Genomic DNA, 20,586 nt, shown 5'->3' on the forward strand with positions numbered 1-20,586 from the left:
TCTGTTGCCCAAGTTGGAGTACAGTGACGTGATCTCAGTTCACTGCAATCACCGCCTCCTGGTTTCAAGCAATTATCCTGCCTCAGCTTCCTGAGTAGCTGGGATTACAGGTGTGCACCACCATGCCTGGCTAGTTTTTGTGTTTTTAGTAGAGAAGGGGTTTCACCATGTTGGCCAGGCTGGTCTCAAACTCCTGACCTCAGGTGATCCACCCACCTTGATCTCCCAAAGTGCTGGGAGTGTGCCACCACGCCAGGCCCCTCTTTTCTTTATAAATTATCCAGTCTCCGGTATTTCTTTATAGCAGTGTGAGAATGGACTAGTACAGTGACTATAGTAAAAAATAATTTAATATTACATTTTAAAATAATTAAAAGAATATAATTGGATTGGGCCAGGCATGGTGGCTTACATCTGTAATCCCAGCACTTTGGGAGGCCGAGATGGGCAGAGCACCTGAAGTCAGGAGTTCAGGACCAGCCTGGCCAACATGGTGAAACCCTGTCTCTACTAAAAGTACAAAAAGTAACTGGGCATTGTGGCATGCACCTGTAATCCCAGCTACTTGGGAGGCAGGAGAATCACTGGAACATGGGACATGAAGGTTGCAGTGAGCCAAGATTGCACCACTGCACTTCAGCCCAGGCAACAGAGTGAGACTGTCTAAAATAAATAAATAAATAAACAAAAGAATATAATTGGATTGTTTGTTACATAAATTATAAATGCTTGTGGTGATTGATACCCCATTTACCCTGATGTGAATATTATGCATTGCATGCCTATAACAAAATCTCTCATGTAACCATAAATATATATACCTACTACATCCCCATAAAATTAAAAATTAGAAAAAAGACTTGTAGAGAGAAGAACATGAGTTCAGAGGAAGAGGGCTTTCAATTTTAGGGGCTGAGGGTTGGGGTGGTTTAGCTAACAATCCATCATTGGAAAGCAAGTTAGGATGCCTAGCATGCATTGCTTGATGTAGACCTCTAACTCTGTTAGAGAAATTTTGAAGGGTTATTAGACTTCAATTCCTTCATCTTACAGATAAAGAAAAGGAAGACTTTGACATTTTCTTTACCTGTAAATTTTCTTATGTCTATTTACTCGGTAAGTGTTCAGTGCACGTGCAGGGTATGAGGATAAGGATAGAGGGATCAGATGAATGATGGAACAAAAGAAATACTGTAATAATTTGTTGTCAAACCTGGCTGGAGGAAATACTGAAATTAATGAAGTATCTTTTCTAATGGAGTACTGCACTGTTCCAAGAATTCACAAAACTGAGCATGATTGATAGTCTTCTAGGTTGATTGGGAGGCATTGTATTCTTGTATAATCCTTCAGTATCTTTGAGAACATTAGTCACCCCTATACTTTTGGAACTCCAGAGGATCATTTGTAGAGGTTTATGCTAGATAGAATGTGAGAGAACAAGTACACTGTAAACTACATCACCACATTTCAGGAGCTTACCAACTAAGTCAAATGACCTCAACAGACCCATTTATTGAGGGTGTGTAATCTCTGCCTTCCAGATCTGATGCCAACAGTGTGGACTCATTGTTTAAGTAGAAGGATGTATGTATTCTACGTAAGGCACTTTTTAAAAAAATTATATTTTAAGTTCTGGGATACATGTGCAGAATGTGCAGGTTTGTTACATAGGTATACACGTGACATGGTAGTTTGCTGCACCCATCGACCCATCATCTACATTAGGTATTTCTCCTAATGCTATCCCTCCCCTTGCCCCCCACACCCCAACAGGCCCCAGTGTGTAATGTTCTCTTTCCTATGTTCATGTGTTCTCATTGTTCAACTCCCACTTATGAGTGAGAACATGCAGTGTTTGGTTTTCTGTTCCTGTGTTAGTTTGCTGAGAATGATGATTTCCAGCTTTATTCATGTCCCTGCAAAGAACATGAACTCATCCTTTTTTATGGCTGCATAGTATTCCATGGTGTATAGGTGCCACATTTTCTTTATCCAGTCTATCAATGATGGGCATTTGGGTTGGTTCCAAGTCTTTGCTACTGTGAATAGTGCTACAATAAGCATAGGTGTGCATGTGTCTTTATAGTAGAATGATTTATAATTCTTTGGGTATATACCCAGTAATGGGATTGCTGAGTCAAATGATATTTCTGGTTTTAGATCCTTGAGAAATTCCCATGCTGTCTTCTACAACGGTTTAACTAATTTACACTCCCACCAACAGTGTAAAAGCATTCCTATTTCTCTATATCCTCTCCAGCATCTGTTGTTTCCTGACTTTTTAATGATCACCATTCTAACTGGCATGAGATGGTATCTCATTGTGATTTTGATTTGCATTTCTCTAATGACCAGTGATGATGAGCTTTTTTTCATGTTTGTTGGCCACATAAATGTCTTCTTTTGAGAAGTGTCTGCTCATATACTTTGCCCACTTTCTGATGGGGTTGTTTATTTTTTTCTTGTAAATTTGTTTAAGTTCCTTGTAGATTCTGGATATTAGCTGTTTGTCAGATTGATAGATTGCAAAAATTTTCTCCCATTCTGTAAGTTGCCTGTTCACTCTGATGGTAGTTTCTTTTGCTACCATCAGAAGTTCTTCAGTTTAATTAGATCCCATTTGTCAATTTTAGCTTTTGTTGCCATTGCTTTTGGTGTTTTAGTCATGAATTCTTTGCCCATGCCTATGTCCTGAATGGTATTGCCTAGGTTTTCTTCTAGGGTTTTTATGGTTTTAGGTCTTATATTTAAGTCTTTAATCCATCTTGAGTTAATTTTTGTATAACGCGTAAGGAAGGGGTCCAGTTTCAATTTTCTGCATATGGCTAGCCAGTTTTCCCAACACCATTTATTAAATAGGGAATCCCTTCCCCATTGCTTGTTTTTGTCAGGTTTGGCAAAGATCAGACGGTTGTAGATGTGTGGCATTATTTCTGAGGCCTCTGTTCTATTCCATTGGTCTATATATATGTTTTGGTACCAGTACCATGCTGTTTTGATTACTGTAGCCTTGTAGTATAGTTACTAAGGCACTTTTAATTGCTGACTTGGTGCCATATATTAGATGATACTTAATGGACAAGTGAGCATGGCCTGGGACTTTGGAATAGAATGCCCTCTTTGCAGAAATAAGTAGCTCATTCATAGGAAACAAAACTATATTCCTGACCTCTCCTGTATGCTATTATGGTTTTTAGCATGCAATCCTGATGTATGTGTATTTATCTATTTATAAATTGTATTATATTGTACAAATATAATATTTCTACAAAATTGATATTTAAAAGGATAAGATAAAAATAAATCAAATAGATATCTATTTGTTCCTTCCCGAAGAAAATGGGGTGGGTAAAACTCATATGTAAATTATTTCTAACCATCTCTGAACTATGTTCATTATACCTCACTTTCAATCCCAGCCCCACCTGAATATTCTGTTTCCTAATACTAAATTATACATTAAGCCTTACAAAAAACATGTTAAGTAACAAGGGAAAAAAGATGGAAAATAATAAAATAGGTAGCATATACAAACACACCCATACACACACACACATGAAAAACAGCAGCGGCAAACAAAGAAGAAGCTATGTGCAGCTGCTACGGTATTCGTTTCTGTAACCCCTCACAATATTGTGGTTGGTATTCATAACTTCCTTCTTCTATTACACATCCTATGTTTTCTTTCCCATTAGCCAGAATTTTAGCTGGCTAGGGTTCTTACCCAAAAAGTCTAAATCTTCAATTCCTCTTTTTTTAAATTGGTTACTGTAGCTTTCAGTTAATATTTAGTATTAGAAAAGGAGGTAGTAAGAGTCATCACAGAGTATCTCTTGGGTTCCAGAAACAGTCCTCCCTGTTCACATTTTCTAGCATCAATTCTGTTTCCTCTTGGTTGTCAAGATCAGCCACCCAACCAGAATAACTCTCTCCTTCTTTGCCTGTTAGCTTCTTGTTAATGAGGAACTAAAAATGATCTGGTATTCTTGGCTCTGAAAAATGAAAACTTTATTTTTCTGAAGTTTCAAACTTCAGATCCATAGAACCATTGTTGTAAGGATTTCTCTCTTGGGAACCAAGACCTCAGAGTAGCAGGTCTTGTAGATGTAGATTCAAAAATTCTGCAAATGGGTTATTTGGTGTAGTAATGAGAGAAGTCATTCCCACTTCAACCCACTTCTTCCTAGACTCATGTATTCTGGCTTTGGGAGAAACAGCACTCTGTATTGTTCCTCAGTTGAAAGAAATATACTAAATCCTATATGATGGCAACATATGTTCTCAGGGTTTTATGTTTTTTGGTGCTATTGCATATGGAAGTTGTAAATTTTCATTTCCGTGTTATTTTTGTGGTACATAAAAATACAACTGACTTTAGTATACTAGCCTTGATCCTGTGATTTTGATCATTTCATTTATTAGTCCTAGTAGATTTTTTAATAAATCCCTTAGGAATTTTATGTAAACAATCATGTTATCTACGAAGAGCGAGCTTTACTTCTTCCTTCCTGATCATTTTTTAAATTTCTTTTTTCCTTTTTGCCTTATGGCAATGGCCAAAACCTCCAGGACAATGTTGAAAAGAAGTAGTGAGAGTGGGTATCCTTTAAGGAGGGTGCACCACACACTGCTTAGCTGGTCCTGGTGTCCTGAATTCAGCAAAGAGGGCTGAGACCCAGACCTCTAAGGAGGGTGGAGTGCTGGCTGGCTGGTGCAGGTATGTCCTGAATCTGGATCTGCAAGTGTTACAAAAATTACAAATTGGATTCAACTGCTGCTACAAGGAAGAACTGTTTCTGCTAAGATGAAGCATTGCTAGAGGGATAGGCACAGGAACAGAAAAAGAGGAACATGAAATCCTTTCCTCATCCTTAACTGTCCAGTTTCCTTCTGGTGCTTGCATTTGAAAAAGCAGAGCCTAATACAGAATTAGTTGGCAGAACAGAGATGTAGTTTGCCGCATTCCAGATGCAGCGTAACAACAGTGAGATACAGTAGAGTGGATTTGGAGCTGAGGGACAACAACTTAATAACAGGCATGCAAGAAGTATGCATTATGGACTTATCAGACCCAGGAATACGTTTTCTTGGCTTCCAGAGTGAGTCCTAGAAGTCATTAGAACTGTACCTCTGTTTTTGTTTTATGCTTTAGTTCTGAGATTTGTTTGGGAAAGACTCATGCTCTAACAGTTTTGCTCTGCTCTGAGATCTGTCTCCTACTGAGATGACGGGAGCTTACCTCTGTGAATTTAAGCTTTCGACCTGAAACCTCTTTCATGTTTCACCTCTAGTCTAAACTCAGCCTATCCTAGCTTTTCTCCCTTATTCTTTCCCCACTTTCCTGACTCATTTGAACTTACCTCCACAAAGGATTTTATTCTTGGCCCTGAAAAATGAAAACTTTATTTTTAGCATCTTGTGTGTTAAATGGTATGCTTCCATTCAATGTACTACTAGAACAGGACTTTTATCTCTCCCTTCCTTTGACATATTCATGCATACACATTTACACACTTTATAAGCATATGCACACCTGGAAATGTCAGTGTATAAAGACTGACGTTTTTTTGCTTAGAGGAGTGAAGGGAATTTCTCACCATTGCACAAGGAGAGAAATGCAATTAATATTCAGTCTTCACATTGGTTGATTCTAAAGATCTTTCTCTTCCCATTTTCCACCCTATTACTCCTCTCTTCTTTTTAATACTAAGAATAATAACTCAACTTACAACACTTCATTTTTCAAAATGTTTTCACATATCTTGCAGTATGTGACAATCACAACTTCTCTGGAAAGAGGACAGATCACATTATTTTCTTTATGTCACAAGAGAGGAAACTTGGCTTAGGACATTTTCCAATGGAAGGAGAAAAATATTGCCAATAGGAAGCATTCAATCAGTTAGTGATTCTGTCTCCATTTCAGTGCAATTTTAATTAAAGCTCATTTTCAAAACATTTTAAAATTAATCTTACATCTGTAATACCTGCAATCTATTTTACTTCCAGTGCCTGTGTACTAATGAGTAGCACTGTTTGTGCTTTTATAGATTGTTTTATTTGTCAGGGGGCATGTGTAAGGATGCAAATGTCTTTACTGTTCACTTCTAAGTCTGAAACTTATCAGATCCAGGCAAGGTCATTATTGGGAGTAAAGTCAGAATAAAATTTGTGTTGAATTTACTTGTAGGAAACTTTAATGTCTTAAAAGCTTATTCCCCACAGTATTAATCAGTACATTTACATTTTATTCTAGTTCTCTGTTTTCTCTACTTTTTTTTTTTTTTTGCATGGCCAATATCTGTAACTTTATTTTTTTTTAAGAGTTTATATGTATAATGTAAGGGATTTATATGAAAGATTCCATAAGAATTTCCAATTAAGCTATAAGAATAGCCACCTATAGCACCAAATGAGGGCCACCTGTATTTTTAAATGATGGTAACCAAGATCATGAAGAATAGCAATCAACACCTAAGGACAGTAGAAAAACTATGGTTGTGTGGCCTGAATATAAGAGAGGGAGCACATAGGTACATTTGTAATATGTCAAATATGCCAAGAAGAATGGGAGCAGTCTTAGAGGTGGACCTAGGTTGGTAAACAATAGCTTTTTGCATTTATATATATATTTTTTTATTATTATTATACTTTAAGTTTTAGGGGACATGTGCACAATGTGCAGGTTAGTTACATGTGTATACGTGTGCCATGCTGGTGTGCTGCACCCATTAACTTGTCATTTAGCATTAGGTATATCTCCCAATGCCATCCCTCCCCCCTCCTCCCACCCCACAACAGTCCCCAGAGTGTGATGTTCCCCTTCCTGTGTCCATGTGTTCTCATTGTTCAATTCCCACCTATGAGTGAGAATATGCAGTGTTTGGTTTTTTGTTCTTGAGATAGTTTACTGAGAATGATGATTTCCAATTCCATCCATGTCCCTACAAAGGACATGAACTCATCGTTTTTTATGGCTGCATAGTATTCCATGGTGTATATGTGCCACATTTTCTTAATCCAGTCTATCATTGTTGGACATTTGGGTTGGTTCCAAGTCTTTGCTATTGTGAATAATGCCACAATAAACGTACGTGTGCATGTGTCTTTATAGCAGCATGATTTATAGTCCTTTGGGTATATACCCAGTAATGGGATGGCTGGGTCAAATGGTATTTCTAGTTCTAGATCCCTGAGGAATCACCACACTGACTTCCACAATGGTTGAACTAGTTTACAGTCCCACCAACAGTTTAAAAGTGTTCCTATTTCTCCACATCCTATCCAGCACCTGTTGTTTCCTGACTTTTTAATCATTGCCATTCTGACTGGTGTGAGATGGTATCTCATTGTGGTTTTGATTTGCATTTCTCTGATAGCCAGTGATGGTGAGCATTTTTTCATGTGTTTTTTGGCTGCATAAATGTCTTCTTTTGAGAAGTGTCTGCTCATGTCCTTTGCCCACTTTTTGATGGGGTTGTTTGTTTTTTTCTTGTAAATTTGTTTGAGTTCCTTGTAGATTCTGGATATTAGCCCTTTGTCAGATGAGTAGGTTGCGAAAATTTTCTCCCATTTTGTAGGTTGCCTGTTCACTCTGATGGTAGTTTCTTTCGCTGTGCAGAAGCTCTTTAGTTTAATTACATCCCATTTGTCAATTTTGGCTTTTGTTGCCATTGCTTTTTGTGTTTTAGACATGAAGTCCTTGCCCATGCCTATGTCCTGAATGTTAATGCCTAGGTTTTCTTCTAGGGTTTTTATGGTTTTAGGTCTAACATGTAAGTCTTTAATCCATCTTGAATTAATTTTTGTATAAGGTGTAAGGAAGGGATCATTATTTGCAGGGTGCTGTGGTCTGAATGCTCATGTCTCTCCAAAATTCATGTGATAAAACCTGACCCCCAAGGTGGTGGTATTAAAAAGTGGGGCCTTCAGGAGGTAATTAGATGATGAGGGCAAAGCCTTCATGAAAGAGAAGGTGCTCATTTGAAAGAGGCTCAAGGGAACTCCCTGGGTGCTTCCTCCATGGGAGGACATAGCTAAAGACACCATCGTGCAAGCGGAGAGTAAGTCCACAACAAACAATGAATCTGCTGGCACTTTAATCTTAGATTTCCCAGCTCCCAGAACCATGAGCAGTAAATTTCTATTATTTATAAGTTACCCAGTCTAATGAATTTGTTATAGCAGCCTGAATAGAATAGAATAAGACAAGCAGGGGGGCGTATCGTTTAGAATATCTGGTTCTTCACTTTGTGAATGGTTTAGAAGAAAAAATACAAAATGAAGGGTATGCCCTAATTTCTTACTGCAGTGTTGACTTTGCATTACTCCAGAGCTAAGAGAGTACAGCTAGTGATCACTTATATGAATCCCCCTAAGTATCTTGTCTTCTGTTTCGCAGCAGTGATGTGAGGGTTTCTAACTCCATATCCTTCCAGGCTCTTCTTTTTTCTTTATGAAGTGGAGTAGCCAATTTCCGGGATCACTTACAACTCTAGTCTTGAGGAGTGAATTGGCAATCACACCACCATTTCTTAGCTATATGCCCTCCAATCCAAATCACAAACTTTCAGCAAAGAAATTCTCTAAAATCCAACAATTTCATCCTCATCCCCTGTGCCTCTGGGATACAGAAACTCGTGAGACGATTTTATTGAATGCTTACTACTGTCAGCTTCTCCTGCCTTAGAAACCTGACTTCACTGTGATGGTTAAATTATGTCAACCTGGCTACTTGGCTGGGCTATGGTTAAGCAGTTTCTGGATGTTTCTGTGAAGGTTAAATGTTAATTGCATTTAAATCAGTGGACTTCGAGTAAATCAGTTTACCCTCCACGATGTGGGTGGACCTCATCCAATCAATTGGAGGCCTGAAGAGAATAAAGACTGATCTTCCCCAAGAAAGAAGAAATTCTGCCAGCAGACTGCCTTCAGACTCCAACTGCAAAAATTCTGAGTCTCCAGTCTGCCAGTCTACCCTGAAGATTTAGGATTTGCCAGCCTCCACAATCATGTGAGCCAATTCCTTAAAATCTGCACCCCCATATATATTCTCTCTCTCTCTCTCTCTCACACACACACACACACACACACACACACACACACACACATCCTGTTGCTCCTGTTTCTCTGGAGAACCCTGATTGACTTAACCCTTACAATAACTGTTAAGTAGTATTATCACATTTTCAGAGGGTAAAACTGGAGCTCAGAGAGATTAAATGATATTCCCACGATCATACAGTTAATATGTAGAAGGACCAGATTTGAAGCTCTGTTGTTTCCAAAGTTAGCGTTCTGACTACTACACTATATATTTGTTCTGCCATGCTATGCTATGCCACACTATATTACAATGCAAAGTCAAATAACCATCACTAAAACTTAAACGTGCATGCAAAGATCCAGTGGCATCTTACCTTCCTGAATAGTTTTGAGTTATATGCCATAACCCACATGCTGTGTAGCATGAGTTGATGAAACGAACGTCTGAAATCCTTTTGCCTGGGGAACATTTAACAGTGTTGCTCAGAAAATGCTACTTCACTCAGCTATTGGGAGATCCATTTTAACTTGGACTCAAGCAGAAAGAAATTGTTTCCCCCAAAGATTTTGAACACTTATTTTTCTTAATGGCTTTGAAAAAAAACACTTATAACCTGACTATATAAGAATATACTACAGATTGGCCGGGCACGGTGGCTCACGCCTGTAATCCCAGCACTTTGGGAGGCCGAGGCGGGCGGATCACGAGGTCAGGAGATCGAGACCATCCTGGCTAACACGGTGAAACCCCGTCTCTACTAAAAATACAAAAAATTAGCCGGGCGCAGTGGCGGGCGCCTGTAGTCCCAGCTACTCGGGAGGCTGAGGCAGGAGAATGGCGTGAACCCGGGAGGTGGAGCTTGCAGTGAGCCGAGATTACGGCACTGCACTCCAGCCTGGGCGACAAAGCAAGACTCCGTCTCAAAAAAAAAAAAAAAAAAAAAAAAAAAGAATATACTACAGATTAAATTACTTCAATTGTATTAAACAAGGGTATAATAAAGAACAATGTATCTTCAATTTTACCACTCCAACAAACCAAACATTTCATTTTTTTTTTAGTTTTCTTTTCAGTTTTGTACAAGTTATAATGATAATAGACATACAATTTTTATTCTCCTTTCACAAAAGAAAAAATTATTTTAATAGAGGGAAGAAAAGTACTTTTTTTTAATTTCAGAAGGAAATTTCACAGCCAAGAAGAAAATATTGGTGTTGAGCTATGCCTGAAACATGTCACTTTGTGTACCAAGCACTTAGGGCTAAACATAAAAAAAAATTAAGCTGATCCCAGATCATTTTCTTTGATTCAGTTCACATAATTAGAACCTGATTTGTACCAAGAGTGAGTAAAGAAAAGTCAGGAAAGCCCAGGAGACCCTGTTCTTCAAGCTGTTGAGAACATCATCTATTCTAAACTTAAATTTTAGCCACCTGTGTAAGCTTCCCAGCCATTCAGTAACCTGCTGATTTGTGTAAAGTACCCCAAGAGTAACCAAGAAGATGGACTGTAAGTGAAAGCTTCTGTCAAACAGAAAGGGCAAATCAATAGAAAAGTGTGGTGCTGGAAAGGCATAAAAAGCATAGTGGATTATAGCAGAGGGGTGTAATCCTTCTTTTGTTCTTCTGTAGAAAAAAAGGAAAGAACGAATGAGCCTACACTCTGGTTAGTGGAGGCTGGAATTTCATGGCTAGGTATATTACGCTATATCATGTGGCCATCTGTTCTGGTCCTATTAAAATTAGGAGTTCCTTGGGAAAACATTAAGTTTTACAACATCCTAAGAAGTGTTTCCTGCAAAATGGGTTAAAATTGGTTTGAGATAATGAAGTCACAGTATGAGACTGATGAATGCCTCCTCCAGGAGCTGTTGGGGCAGCCAGCAATGAGCCATGGGAATTGGTATTAGATCTGGTCAGAATTGGACATCTTCACTAATGATCTGGAAGAGGAAGTCAATGGCTCATTAATGAAATCCACAGATAAAGTGGAATGATGGATTGATTGGATGCAAGAAAGCAAAGAAATTAGTGATATTAGTAAAATGAGATGCAACTTATAGAAATGTTGACTCATCCTCGAAACAGAAAATCACCATCTGGAAGTCATTTAATCGGAGCAATCAGTCCAGAAAGCACCGCTGCCAGCAGAGGCCTGGAGATGATGCCAGGAAGGTTAGACAAAGATGGGAGATGGAGCCAGAACAATCAGAGCTTCTCCCTGGAAAGACCTCATGACATTTGGCCAGTGGAGATAAGCTTCCCAAAGCTCCTGACACCCAGCCAGAGCCTCTGAAAAACCACTCTGCCTCTGTGTGGTGGCCAGCCTGTCCTCTGACTTCTAGCTCTGGCTGGAAAGATGGCTCCAGATGGGCTTCTCATTACTGTTTTCAACAAGGCAAGGTTGATGGTGTCCAACATTTTGCTCCTTTGAGGCCAATAATTAGGCCAAGGCCAGAGGTGCAGGTCCAGCATCAGTATGAAGGACTGAATAGTGTGTCGACTGGGGTCCTCTCTGGCCCATACCTCCATTCTAAGATAGGTGTGTGCCATAGTCACAGTCCTGCTGCCTGTGGCATCTGCTGCTTCTGTCACCATACGGCTTGACCACTGACCTGCTAAAGCTTTCAAGGCTGCAGCATTTTGAGTTCCTTTTCCTGGCATCCATGTGCCACCCCTTCCATGTCCTATGACCTCCTGACGCACCACGTGGAATTGAAAAAATGTAAGTGTTCACCAGTGAAAACCTGTGACTTAAAAAGGCCTGGTTGAAACCATCTGTTTCCTCCAGTTTCAGGAACACGCAAGTCCCTCCTCTAGGTCTGGCTGAACGTCTCCCTCTCAACCCCTCTCTACTGTGGCAACTTGAGTGTGAGTTTATCAGAGGCTTCTAACCTTCCTCTGATATAAATGGAGCTCAGGCCTCCCAAACTAATGACCTTCTTTCCCTCTTTAGTGATGTCCTCTCCCCTGTAGAGCAATAAGACACAGCCAATTTCTCTATCACATCACAACATCTTCTAAGTTAGCCTCACGTCAGCTTTCTAAACTCTTGAAAAAATAAGTCGTTTCCTTGTGAGAGCCCAAAAGTCCATTAAATGAGATTTTTCCAACATAATTTTCTTGGGCCATCCAGAAAGCTTATTTTAAGTTTATTGTTATTTAACATTTGGAGGAGTTATGGATTACTAGGTGAACCTGGAAGTGAATTGTTACATGATTATTAGATTACCAAATAAATGGCAATAATAGGCAGAATTGTCATGGTCCTAGCATTTTAAATCAGAAGTATCTGATGGACTGTGAATTTGAATGGGACACCCTGAACCTGGGCTTCTTTAAGGTTAAGGTTAATTGATCCCTGTCACAACCCTGAGGTGGAGAACTAAGGTCCGGCTGGCGCCAGCTCACATCACTTTAGTCCAGACCTCCTTACCCCTGAACTGTCTTTAGGGCACTGAATCCAGCACACACACCCCTTCCTGCTCTGTGACATAAAAAGACCAGTTTCAAGGTACAGTCCTCTGAGAATGCAGTGTTGGGGAGTACATCCAACAAGAATTTTAGACAGTCTGGCTCAGTCCTGATGGACCGAAATCAGGTGAAGCCTTCACTTGGCTCATAGCCCCTACTGGAGCTAGAACCATTGCTTGTCAAATGTCAACTGGATGCCACCATCCAGCATTTAAGAGAAAGGCTCTGACATTTCCCAACCCCTGCAACCTTTGCTTCTGTTGTTCCCATCATGAAGCCTTCACTTGCTCCACTGGTCTTTCCCTCTGAGCCATTACAGCGGCAGCTGCTGAGATTACCTTTAATGTCACCCTCAATTAACCTGACAGGATACAGTCCTCTCAAACCCCTCTTGGGACTAAGAAAATAAGAGACTTAGGGTGGGTAACTGAAAATGCTTTCATATTCCTGGCTCTTCTGCAGGTAAATCTCTCAGAAAATTGCTGCTTTATTGTTTCCAGGCACTGAGCTCACATTACACCAGCCCAAGCCTGGAAGGCTCTGTCAGCCCATCCATCAGCTTTTAAGGGGTGAAAACCTTTGGGAAACATGGAAACCACTCAACAAATTGGAAACATTAATGAAATGGTTCAAGTAAACACCAAATCTTCATGCCTGGATGTTACCTTCCAATTTCTTCTTTCAGATGAAAACAACATGAAACTATATTGCAATAGAAATAAGCAGGAAAAAAAACCAGAGAGGAAATGTGTGTTTGTGCGTGTATACACAGGACACAGAGCCAAAAGCATGGGGAATTTTCCAAAGGAAATGAAAATGTAGTTCCTGTCAACCTTTCTCAGAGAAGCCATTCTTTCCTCTCTGGAAGCTGGACTGTATACAACCAGAAGCATTACTGTCTTTACCAAAGTAATAGGGTGTTGGATATTTCTCCATATACAAATGAGTTTTATTACTTAATTGCTTATTTTTGAAGTATACAATATTTGAGTAACATTAATTGCTCAGAAAACAACATTGACAATTTAACCAAAAGACAAGAAAGGAATCTCGCTAGCTAGTTCAATCTTCTTTCAAGTTCGGAACATGTTAAGCAAATTTTATGATACCTAATAGAATATGGACTATTATCTCACTGAATTATATTAATCACTACAAGACCAAGAGATAGTATGTACATATTTAGCTAATGAAAGTATAAGATACCCAGTTAATTTTGGTTTTAAATGAATAACAAGTAATTTTTAGTATAATCAACAAACATTGTGTGGAATATATACTATACAAGAAAAATGTATCTGAAATTCAACTTTAACTGGCCATATTGTATTTTATTTGGCAATCCCACAAAAAGACCAGTTTTACCCAAAATGCTTCTAGTGTCTGTATGCATCAGTACTTACCAAACAACGTGGCTTGCGCTTTAGAAACCAACTGTTTCTTAACAATTGACCTAACCATTTGGATGTCATCGAGGAATATATTTAGAAAAAAATGAGAAAGAATGAAGGTTGAATATGTTGTCCTTTCTCATCCAGGTGTCATAGTTTCCTGCTCTTTAATCCTTCTTCTATTTTTCTAATAATAAAGATTAGATAGGTGCTTTTTCCTAGAAGGACCCCTTGACCACAGTCAATTTCTTAATCATTCTGAAATAGAAACTTGAACATGTACTGAAAAAAACAATATGAGAAACAAGAATTTTATGCCGATATTTTGAATTGGCTAATTGTGTCTGGAAATTTATTGATTTTTTTTTCAAAAATAAGATTTCCAAATTAAGCAAGTGATAGCGTTTCATTTAACGATAAGGAGTTGAAATTGAATTTGATTTTCAAATGCTTTCTCTCACTCTTGTTAAAGTTTTCTAAAGATTGTCCTCATTCTAAGAAATTAATATTTCTAGCTTCCCATTAAGAAGAAAAAACATATTTTTGACTTGTAAAATTATTATCATATTTAAAAACTATCTTCCAAAATATTTCTGAGGACATTATGTTTATTGAGTGAAACTTGTGTTAGGTGGAACTATACCACTCTTCGTTAGAGTTGATCAAATATAATTGAGTACAAAATATCTTAAAACTTACAATAATATAGAATCCAATGATTTTTTAAAATTTATTATTATTGTACTTTAAGTTTTAGGGTACATGTGCACAATTGTGCAGGCTAGTTACATATGTATACATCTGCCTTGCTGGTGCACTGCACCCACTAACTCGTCATTTAGCATTAGGTATATCTCCCAATGCCATCCCTCCCCCCTCCCCCCACCCCACAACAGTCCCCAGAGTGTGATGTTCCCCTTCCTGTGTCCATGTGTTCTCATTGTTCAATTCCCACCTATGAGTGAGAATATGCAGTGTTTGGTTTTTTGTTCTTGCGATAGTTTACTGAGAATGATGATTTCCAGTTTCATCCATGTCCCCACAAAGGACATGAACTCATCGTTTTTTATGGCTGCATAGTATTCCATGGTGTATATGTGCCACATTTTCTTAATCCAGTCTATCATTGTTGGACATTTGGGTTGGTTCCAAGTCTTTGCTATTGTGAATAATGCCACAATAAACATACGTGTGCATGTGTCTTTATAGCAGCATGATTTATAATCCTTTGGGTGTATACCCAGTAATGGGATGGCTGGGTCAAATGGTATTTCTAGTTCTAGATCCCTGAGGAATCGCCACGCTGACTTCCACAATGGTTGAACTAGTTTACAGTCCCACCAACAGTGTAAAAGTGTTCCTATTTCTCCACATCCTCTCCAGCACCTGTTGTTTCCTGACTTTTTAATGATTGCCTTTCTAACTGGTGTGAGATGGTATCTCATTGTGGTTTTGATTTGCATTTCTGTGGTGGCCAGTGATGGTGAGCATTTTTTCGTGTGTTTTTTGGCTGCATAAATGTGTTCTTTTGAGAAGTATCTGTTCATGTCCTTTGCCCAGTTTTTGATGGGATTCTTTGTTTTTTTCTTGTAAATTTGTTTGGGTTCCTTGTAGATTCTGGATATTAGCCCTTTGTCAGATGAGTAGGTTGCAAAAATTTTCTCCCATTTTGTAGGTTGCCTGTTCACTCTGATGGTAGTTTCTTTCCCTGTGCAGAAGCTCTTTAGTTTAATTAGATCCCATTTGTCAATTTTGGCTTTTGTTGCCATTGCTTTTGGTGTTTTAGACATGAAGTCCTTGCCCATGCCTATGTCCTGAGTGGTAATGCCCAGGTTTTCTTCTAGGGTTTTTATGGTTTTAGGTCTAACGTTTAAGTCTTTAATCCATCTTGAATTGATTTTTGTATAAGGTGTAAGGAAGGGATCCAATTTCAGCTTTCTCCATATGGCAAGCCAGTTTTCCCAGCACCATTTATTAAATAGGGGATCCTTTCCCCATTGCTTATTTTTCTCAGGTTTGTCAAAGATCAGATAGTTGTAGATATGCAGCATGATTTCTGAGGGCTCTATTCTGTTCCATTGATCTATATCTCTGTTTTGGTACCAGTACCATGCTGTTTTGGTTACTGTAGCCTTATAGTATAGTTTGAAGTCAGGTAGTGTGATGCCTCCAGCTTTGTTCTTCTGGCTTAGGATTGACTTGGCGATGCGGGCTCCTTTTTCGTTCCATATGAACTTTAAAGTAGTTTTTTCCAATTCTGTGAAGAAAGTCATTGGTAGCTTGATGGGGATGGCATTGAATCTGTAAATTACCTTGGGCAGTATGGCCATTTTCACGATATTGATTCTTCCTACCCATGAGCATGGAATGTTCTTCCATTTGTTTGTATCCTCTTTTATTTTGTTGAGCAGTGGTTTGTAGTTCTCCTTGAAGAGGTCCTTCACATCCCTTGTAAGTTGGATTCCTAGGTATTTTATTCTCTTTGAAGCAATTGTGAATGGGAGTTCACTCATGATTTGGCTCTCTGTTTGTCTGTTGTTGGTGTATAAGAATGCTTGTGATTTTTGTACATTGATTTTGTATGCTGAGACTTTGCTGAAGTTGCTTATCAGCTTAAGGAGATTTTGGGCTGAGACAATGGGGTTTTGTAGACATACAGTCATGTCGTCTGCAAACAGGGACAATTTGACTTCCTCTTTTCCTAATTGAATACCCTTTATTTCCTTCTCCTGCTTAATTGCCCTGGCCGGAACTTCCAGCACTATGTTGAATAGGAGTGGTGAGAGAGGGCATCCCTGTCTTGTGTGAGTTTTCAAAGGGAATGCTTCCAGTTTTTGCCCATTCAGTATGATACTGGCTGTGGGTTTGTCATAGATAGCTCTTATTATTTTGAAATACGTCCCATCAATACCTAATTTATTGAGAGTTCTTAGCATGAAGGGTTGTTGAATTTTGTCAAAGGCCTTTTCTGCATCTATTGAGATAATCATGTGGTTTTTGTCTTTGGTCTGTTTATATGCTGGATTACATTTATTGATTTGCATATATTGAACCAGCCTTGCATCCCAGGAATGAAGCCCACTTGATCGTGGTGGATAAGCTTTATGATGTGCTGCTGGATTCAGTTTGCCAGTATTTTATTGAGGATTTTTGCATCAATGTTCATCAAGGATATTGGTCTAAAATTCTCTTTTTTGGTTGTGTCTCTGCCCAGCTTTGGTATCAGGATGATGCTGGCCTCATAACATGAGTTAGGGAGGATTCCCTCTTTTTCTATTGATTGGAATAGTTTCAGAAGGAATGGTACCAGTTCCTCCTTGTACCTCTGGTAGAATTCGGCTGTGAATCCATCTGTTCCTGGACTCTTTTTCGTTGGTAAGCTATTAATTATTACCACAATTTCAGCTCCTGTTATTGGTCTATTCAGAGATTCAGCTTCTTCCTGGTTTAGTCTTGGGAGGGTGTAAGTGTCGAGGAATTTATCCATTTCTTCTAGATTTTCTAGTTTATTTGCATAGAGGTGTTTATAGTATTCTCTGATGGTAGTTTGTATTTCTGTGGGATCAGTGGTGATATCCCCTTTATCATTTTTTATTGCATCTATTTGATTCTTCTCTCTTTTTTTCTTTATTAGTCTTGCTAGCGGTCTATCAATTTTGTTGATCCTTTCAAAAAACCAGCTCCTGGATTCATTAATTTTTTGAAGGGTTTTTTGTGTCTCTATTTCCTTCAGTTCTGCTCTGATTTTAGTTATTTCTTGCCTTCTACTAGCTTTTGAATGTGTTTGCTCTTGCTTTTCTAGTTCTTTTAATTGTGATGTTAGGATGTCAGTTTTGGATCTTTCCTGCTTTCTCTTGTGGGCATTTAGTGCTATAAATTTCCCTCTACACACTGCTTTGAATGCATCCCAGAGACTCTGGTATGTTGTATCTTTGTTCTCGTTGGTTTTAAAGAACATCTTTATTTCTGCCTTCATTTCGTTATGTACCCAGTAGTCATTCCGGAGCCGGTTGTTCAGTTTCCATGTAGTGGAGCGGTTTTGAATGGAATTCTTAATCCTGAGTTCTAGTTTGATTGCATTGTTGTCTGAGAGATAGTTTGTTATAATTTCTGTTCTTTTACATTTGCTGAGGAGAGCTTTACTTCCAAGTATGTGGTCAATTTTGGAATAGGTGTGGTGTGGTGCTGAAAACAATGTATATTCTGTTGATTTGGGGTGGGGAGTTCTGTAGATGTCTATTAGGTCTGCTTGGTGCAGAGCTGAGTTCAATTCCTGGGTATCCTTGTTAACTTTCTGTCTCATTGATCTGTCTAATGTTGACAGTGGGATGTTAAAGTCTCCCATTATTATTGTGTGGGAGTCTAAGTCTCTTTGTAGGTCACTCAGGACTTGCTTTATGAATCTGGGTGCTCCTGTATTGGGTGCATATATATTTAGGATAGTTAGCTCTTCTTGTTGAATTGATCCCTTTACCATTATGTAATGGCCTTCTTTGTCTCTTTTGATCTTTGTTGGTTTAAAGTCTGTTTTATCAGAGACTAGGATTGCAACCCCTGCCTTTTTTTGTTTTCCATTTGCTTGGTAGATCTTCCTCCATCCTTTTATTTTGAGCCTATGTGTGTCTCTGCACGTGAGATGGGTTTCCTGAATACAGCACACTGATGGGTCTTGACTCTTTATCCAATTTGCCAGTCTGTGTCTTTTAATTGGAGCATTTAGTCCATTTACATTTGAAATTAATATTGTTATGTGTGAATTTGATCCTGTCATTATGATGTTAGCTGGTTATTTTGCTCGTTAGTTGATGCAGTTTCTTCCTAGTCTCGATGGTCTTTACATTTTGGCATGATTTTGCAGTGGCTGGTACCGGTTGTTCCTTTCCAAGTTTAGCTCTTCCTTCAGGAGCTCTTTTAAGGCAGGCCTGGTGGTGACAGAATCTCTCAGCATTTGCTTGTCTGTAAAGTATTTTATTTCTCCTTCACTTATGAAGCTTAGTTTGGCTGGATATGAAATTCTGGGTTGAAAATTGTTTTCTTTAAGAATGTTGAATATTGGCCCCCACTCTCTTCTGGCTTGTAGAGTTTCTGCTGAGAGATCTGCTGTTAGTCTGATGGGCTTCCCTTTGAGGGTAACCCGACCTTTCTCTCTGGCTGCCCTTAACATTTTTACCTTCATTTCAACTTTGGTGAATCTGACAATTATGTGTCTTGGAGTTGCTCTTCTCGAAGAGTATCTTTGTGGTGTTCTCTGTATTTCCTGAATCTGAATGTTGGCCTGCCTTGCTAGATTGGGGAAGTTCTCCTGGATAATATCCTGCAGTGTTTTCCAACTTGGTTCCATTCTCCCTGTCACTTTCAGGTACACCAATCAGACGTAGATTTGGTCTTTTCACATAGTCCTATATTTCTTGGAGGCTTTGTTCATTTCTTTTTATTCTTTTTTCTCTAAACTTCCCTTCTCGCTTCATTTCATTCATTTCATCTTCCATCGCTGATACCCTTTCTTCCAGTTGATCACATCGGCTCCTGAGGCTTCTGCATTCTTCACGTAGTTCTCGAGCCTTGGTTTTCAGCTCCATCAGCTCCTTTAAGCACTTCTCTGTATTGGTTATTCTAGTTATACATTCTTCTAAATTTTTTTCAAAGTTTTCAACTTCTTTGCCTTTGGTTTGAATGTCCTCCCGTAGCTCAGAGTAATTTGATCGTCTGAAGCCTTCTTCTCTCAGCTCATCAAAGTCATTCTCCATCCAGCTTTTTTCCGTTGCTGGTGTGGAACTGCGTTCCTTTGGAGGAGGAGAGGTGCTCTGCTTTTTAGAGTTTCCAGTTTTTCTGCTCTGTTTTTTCCCCATCTTTGTGGTTTTATCTACTTTTGGTCTTTGATGATGGTGATGTACAGATGGGTTTTTGGTGTGGATGTCCTTTCTGTTTGTTAGTTTTCCTTCTAACAGACAGGACCCTCAGCTGCAGGTCTGTTGGAGTACCCGGCTGTGTGAGGTGTCAGTCTGCCCTGCTGGGGGGTGCCTCCCAGTTAGGCTGCTCAGGGATCAGGGATCAGGGGTCAGGGACCCACTTGACGAGGCAGTCTGCCCGTTCTCAGATCTCCAGCTGCATGCTGGGAGAACCACTGCTCTCTTCAAATATGTCAGACAGGGACATTTAAGTCTGCAGAGGTTACTGCTATCTTTTTGTTTGTCTGTGCCCTGCCCCCAGAGGTGGAGCGTACAGAGGCAGGCAGGCCTCCTTGAGCTGTGGTGGGCTTCACCCAGTTCGAGCTTCCTAGCTGCTTTGTTTACCTAAGCAAGCCTGGGCAATGGCAGGCACCCCTCCCCCAGCCTCGCTGCTGCCTTGCAGTGTGATCTCAGACTGCTGTGCTAGCCATCAGCGAGACTCTGTGGGCATAGGACCCTCCGAGCCATGTGCAGGATATAATCTCCTGGTGCGCTGTTTTTTAAGCCCGTCGGAAAAGCGCAGTATTCGGGTGGGAGTGACCCGATTTTCCAGGTGCCGTCTGTCACCCCTTTCTTTGACTAGGAAAGGGAACTCCCTGACCCCTTGCACTTCCCGAGTGAGGCAATGCCTTGCCCTGCTTCAGCTCGCCAACAGTGCGCACACCCACTGACCTGCGCCCACTGTCTGGCACTCCCTAGTGAGATGAACCCGGTACCTCAGATGG

This window comes from Gorilla gorilla, chromosome 10 (genome assembly GCF_029281585.2).
Source record: "Gorilla gorilla gorilla isolate KB3781 chromosome 10, NHGRI_mGorGor1-v2.1_pri, whole genome shotgun sequence".
In the NCBI taxonomy this organism is placed as follows: Eukaryota; Metazoa; Chordata; class Mammalia; order Primates; family Hominidae; genus Gorilla; species Gorilla gorilla.